Raw genomic sequence first — 6,728 nt, forward strand, 5'->3', positions numbered from 1 at the left:
TTGGATTGAAGTTTAAATCTCCCTTGATACCTTAACACCTATAGTTTTGAACTCAAGTCCAAATTTCCTTCTAGTTTTAGGTGCTTTGAAGCATAGTTGTTTTGCTTATTGAAACAGATTTGTCAAATCCAAATCTCTTCTTTATACCTAGAGATATGTACTTGAGTCCAAATCTCTTCTTTATACCTAGAGATATGTCCAAATATCCCATCTTGGTAAATTTTTTTGAGGAGAGGAATGGGCTTGTATCTAAGTTTGTTGTAGTAGAATACAAATCAATACTTCAAGTCAAATGCTATTGCTTTGTCTTTAATCCAATTATTAAGCAAGGTGTGCATGTCAATCCATATTAGTTTGAGAAATTATGTGCAATTATTATATCAAATGAAGTTTTGTAATGGGTTTATATATCATACTATTCAATCAAGAGAGATCACCTTTAATATATACAGGGATTTAATATTCACGTGATCACAAGATTTTTTGTGATAATAACACATGTGAACAAGTTATCCACATGTTCTCATGTTACCGTTCACAAAATAACAGGTCACTTGCCATTTGGGAACCCCTTAAAAGCTTGGCTACACATGGGAATAAGCTATTCACATGTTCTCATGTTACCATCTTCACATAATAGCAGGTCAGTGGCCACCTAAGAAGATTTTTTATGCCCGACAAAGATAATTTTTTTAGGCCCTTGTGAAAGCTTTGTGAATATAACATGTGATCACAAGATTTTTTGTGTTATTAACATATGTTATTAACATGTTCACATGTTCTCGTTTACATCAGTGAAATCCCTGAATATGTATCATACTATTCAATCAAGAGAGATCACCTTTAATATATTTAGTACATGTAATTAGTTTGTATTAACATTTTTGTATTAACATTCTCAAAGTCTTTGTAATAAGAAATTTATCTCTGCGTGAAACAGATCATGTCTTGTTAACTTCTCCACAAGACAAAATGAGAGATCTTGCACACCAATCGAAACTAAACCAGAGATGGCAATTATCTTGGACCTGAATGGATTAATTTTGCAACAGCATTGCTTCATGGGATCAAATAAATTCACAAGCCTACGTTGTGGCATTCAATGGATTGTTCTTTGTCCAAGATGCATGGAATTTTTGAATGATTTATTTATGAGATTTCATGTTGGGATATGGTCAATAGCAATGCAAAGAATGTTTTGTCTATAGTGCAAACTTTGACAAAACATGCAGGAAAGGACTTGTTAATTTTATGGTTTGGGGACAAGAGTGCTACAAATATGATAAAGAGAAGATTAATAGGCCAGATAAGACTAGGGTTGAAGCAATGTTTAAACCTCTTCTCTAAAGGTATGGTGCCAATGGAGTGTAAAGTGTTTTGTGGAAAGGACTGTGCTCATTGATGACAACCCTTATAAAGGTTGTTTGAATCCAATAGAAAATTGTATCTTTCCTACCACTTTCAATATTTATCAAGGAGATAACATCTTAGTTGACGATCTGTTGCAGTATCTATTATACTTAGATGGTGCAAAAGATGTGCATGATGTTACAACCTTCAATAGATGTGGGCAACAACCAATGCAATATGGTCATTTATTATATGACTATTTTCAAAAGGTGATGAGCGTCGGTATAAGCGCCGGTATATACCTCGGTATACGTGTCAGTATAAGCAACGGTAAGAGCATCGGTATACGCGTCGGTATACGAAATTTTGAAATTAGCCCGCCCGACTTGTCTCCTCCAAGATTACGATGGGCATACCGACGTTCGACATTTGCGTCGATATTCTAACGTCGGTATGCCCTAAACCTCTAGTAGTGACCTTCTAGTTTACTTGATTCTTTGATCACAGTAGAGGCCCCCAACCAATCAATTGGTTTGGTATGTTGTAGGAGTCACTAAGGAAGATTGAAGAGAGAGAGAAGCTCCAATATCTTCAATTTTGTAGAGGTTTTTAGAGGATAATAGAATATATATATATATATATATATATTCACCTCACATCTTATCACCTCTATTCTCATCACATCTATCCATCCCTTCATTCACATCTATCTGATTCACATCACACATCTCATCACAATGTAAGATTCCTCCCCAGCTCCTCAAGATGTCCAGTTTCTTCCCCTGTAATCAATCCCCTTTTCAGAATAATAAAAGATATTGTTTCTACCTGTTTTAGCCTAGAGAGAGAAAATGTTCTAGAGAGAGATAACTCAGTTTTTAGATATCTTTGGATGAAAAAATATCCTTTCTTATTAAACTAAATTCCCCTCAAACAGAAATTCAAAAAGAACTTTCCAATGTGCAATTGGAATTAATTGAAAAATAGGTAAAAAGGACCTTATCCTGAGGAACCAAATTTTTTGAAAATTTTAGATTAAGGTTCCTATGGGCCAATAAGATATTTGGACTTGAGCCTAAATTTCCTCTCAAAGAGATTTTGGATTGAAGTTTAAATCTCCCTTGAGACCTTAACACCTATAGTTTTGGACTCAAGCCCAAATTTCCTTCTAGTTTTAGGTGCTTTGAAACATAGTTGTTTTGGCTATTGAAACACATTTGTCAAATCCAAATCTCTTCTTTATTGAATTTGTTGTAGTAGAATACAAATCAATACTTCAAGTCAAATGCTATTGCTTTGTCTTTAATCCATTTATTAAGCAAGGTGTGCATGTCAATCCATATTAGTTTGAGAAATTATGTGCAATTATTATATCAAATGAAATTTTGTAATGGGTTTATATATCATACTATTCAATCAAGAGAGATCACCTTTATTATATTTAGTACATGTATTTAGTTTGTATTAACATTATCAAAATCTTTGAAATAAGAATTTATCTCTGCGTGAAACAGATCATGTCTTGTTAACTTCTCCACAAGACAAAATGAGAGATCTTGCACACCGATCAAAACTAAACCAAAGATGGCAATTATCTTGGACCTGAATGGATTAATTTTGTAGCGTTTGCTTCATGGGATCAAATAAACTCACAGGCCTATGTTGTGGCAATCAATGGATTGGAATTTTTACATCAATTGTTTATGAGATTTCATGTTGGGATATGGTCAAGAGCAATGCAAAAGAATGTTTTGTCTATAGTTCAAATTTTGACAAAACACGCAGGAAAGGACTTGCCAATTTTATAGTTTGGGGACAAGAAGAGTGCTATAAATATGATAAAGAGAAGATTTAAAGGCCAGATAAGATTGGGGTTGAAGCAATGTTTAAACCTCTTCTAAAGTTATGGTGCCAATGGAGTGGAAAGTGTTTTGTGGAAAAAGGACTATGCTCATTGATGACAAGCCTTATAAAGGTTGTTTTGAATCCAGCAGAAAATTGTATCTTTCCTACCACTTTCAATATTGATCAAGGTGATAAAATCTTGATCTGTTGCAGTATCTATTATACTTAGATTGTGCAGAAGATGTGCATGATGTTACAACCTTCAATAGATATGGGCAACAACCAATGCAATATGGTCATTCATTATATGACTATTTTCAAAAGGTGATTCTAGAATGGGATGAGATGAACAAGAACATAACAAGGGAAGGAGGACAAGATGCTCATTCATGCTCATCAAGCAGACAAACTCCATCGGGTCAATGTCAAGGACACACAACATATACTGTTCTAGAAACAACAAGTAAAATTCATGCTCCATCTGTTCATCTAAGTTATTGACAACTAGGGATATTGCAAAGAATTCCTCCAGTGTTGACACTAAAAGACATGGAAGCAATGCTCTATGCTCAACATTTATGGTATAAAAAAGTTTCATCATAGGAGCTGCAGCTAAGAGTTATATATTGCAATCAAAAGATTTCTATAAACATCAGCCAGGGAGAAACTAGGTTCTTTTTTCTTGAACCCTTCAAATGTGTAGGAGCAAGCATGTAACATTTATGCTATATATGGTATGTAGTTTACGTAAATACTAACTTGTGTTTTTTCTTTTCTCAAAATTCAAGGCTCTAAGAAAAATCAAGATATCTTCGATATGTGAATATCATATCAAAGATAATAAAATGCAACCACCACATTTATCTATCAAAGTTGTAGAGATCTTCTACATTAAAGATGTGGCTTACATGGTTTAATCTTTATCAATCTAAGGGGCTGGGCTTGGATTGTTTATAAATAGCTGTAAGGATTACGAAAGAGAGAATATGTGTTATGTATTCTCACCATAATTACCTCCACGGTACAAGCATATAGAGAAAGAAATGTACATGTTGATGATTATGGCTACATTTATGTAGAAGCATTGAAGAATATTAGTGCTAGAGATAAACTTTTTGTTGATTATGATTTCTAATGTAATCTCAATTATAATTTATAGTTTTTTTCAACCTAATACTTCTAAGAGGTTTTTCAATGTCTATGTACTCGAGCTCCTAAAGTGGCATGAATGTGTTCATAAATATAGTATGGAATTTTAAATTTGGTAGTGTTTAGGAAATGTCCTGATTGATATAGTTTTGAATAATAGAATTACTAACTAATGATCCTTATAATCACATGGTAATCTATGTTGTATTGTAGTATTTGAAAATCTCTCCAATAGAAATATAGGTTATTATTTGTTGAGCATGTTCTTCTTGCATTAGTGAAATATAGTCTATATCAAAAGGGTAATTCTTCTCAAGTTTCACTAATATAGACCAAATTTACAAGTAATAAAAGCTTTTTTCTAGTCAATTTTTATAAATATAGTCCAGATCTAGATCATTTTATTGACTTTATGTAGCCAATTTTAACAAATATAGTCCAAATCTTCGAAAGTGGCAATTTGAATTCCCTAAAACGGTGTTAGTTATTCTTATTCAATGTGTTTACCTATGATTATCTCTACCTCTATTACTCTTGCTATAAAAATCTTTGCATATTAGTCTACAAAGTTTCTTGGATTTAAATTCCTAAGTAAAATGATTGGTGCACTTTTTTTCAAGCATAATTGATGACTTGGGTATCCTCCACCAAGATTTAGACTGTTAAGATACTCAATTGTATATAAGAATTTTCTCCTTCTTTTGCTATTGAATCTGCACCACTAAGATATTCATGTTTTTCTCTCTACATTGATTCAATTGCTATTCTATTGATTTTGTCAACTTCTATATTTGTTGGTGCTAGGATAGCTCTATCTTTGAAAAATGATGAAAATTATATATCATTAGTTATATCTTTATATAGCCAATGAATTATTTCATTTATTGTGTTATATTGTTGTCATGAATTGTTATTGGTTGTGGAGTACTTCCTCTGTCTACTCCATTACCAATTTCAAGGATCCATTTAATCAATTCTTGATTGTCATTGTTGTGAGAATTATGAAAAACTCGCATGTTTTGTGATAGTTTCAATACTGTTATTGTTCTCCAAAGTTTGGAGTGACATAAAGATACATTAACTATATCTTCACATGGGTTCCTTTTGGAATTACTGGTAAGATTTGTCTAATGTCCCCCCCCCCCTCAAAAGCATAACCTTTTCTCCAAAAATGTGATTTCTTGATATTATATCCTTTAGTGTTCAATCTAGTGCATATCTATGTGCCATGGGAGCTTCATCCCATATTATTAATTTTGTTTCTTTGAGAAGTGCAACCAAGTGACTATTTGTTGCTATATTGCATGTACTTGAAGCATTCAAATATAATGGTATTTAAAATCTTGAATGAGCTGTTGGACCATTGGATAGTAATAGAGAAGGAATACCTAAAGATGTAGATAACATAACACCATTTGTTATTTTACTGTATAATATATGAAATGTATTTTTTTCATAGAATATATTTCTTATTTTTGATAATAATAGGGTTTTTGATACCTCAAGATGCACATGCAAGTGCTATTTGATTATTGCTTCTTATTTGATTGAGCAAACAATTATATAAAAATGTTTTGCCTGAACCTCTGGAGCCATCAAGACAAAATGCAACTGGATTCTTTGTATAAACCGCCTCTAATATTTGATTGTATGCAATAATTTGAGATTTGTTTAAGGTTGATTCCAATTCAGTAGCAATTTTCGCTTGTTCGTATACATTGAGTATTCTTTCTTCTTGTAATAAAACATTGATATTTTGCATATTGTTTAAGTTTGTTACAAGTGGTATGCCTACAGAATAGATTTATTTGTTAGATTTTTAATATATTTTATTTTCAACCAAAAGGATAACAGTAGTTGAAATACTCGTTTAATCTTGTAATCTTTTTCCATGTTGATGCAATATGCACTCAATATGTTCTTAAGCCTTGTTTTTTGCTAGAGATTCACTACAAGACAATGCTGCCATACACGCGTTTCATACACGTGCTAAATTACGAACGCGTGTATGGTCGCGCATGTATTTGAATAGAATCGGGCGCGTGTATTTTATCATTTAAGTTCACGTGTATATTTGCATTTATCAACGCGTGTATAAACGCGTTTATATACACGCAGTAATAAACGCATCTATGCACGCTAATATACACGGATTAATACACGCTACCATACACGGATTAATACACGCCACTATACACGGATTAATACACGCATGGTAAAGAAAAACTGAAGAAAAATTGAATTCCTTTACAAAATTAAAAACTATTTTCTTTAAACCATCTCATAGTACATTACAGTATACATCATTACACAATCCCACTACATGCATTTACAACAATGAAATATAAGGGGCCTTTACACATGAAGTAACCTTGTGCACACTT

The sequence above is a fragment of the Cibotium barometz genome, chromosome 62, assembly GCF_041138505.1.
Source record: "Cibotium barometz isolate CiBa-2024 chromosome 62, ASM4113850v1, whole genome shotgun sequence".
NCBI classification, from domain to species: Eukaryota; Viridiplantae; Streptophyta; class Polypodiopsida; order Cyatheales; family Cibotiaceae; genus Cibotium; species Cibotium barometz.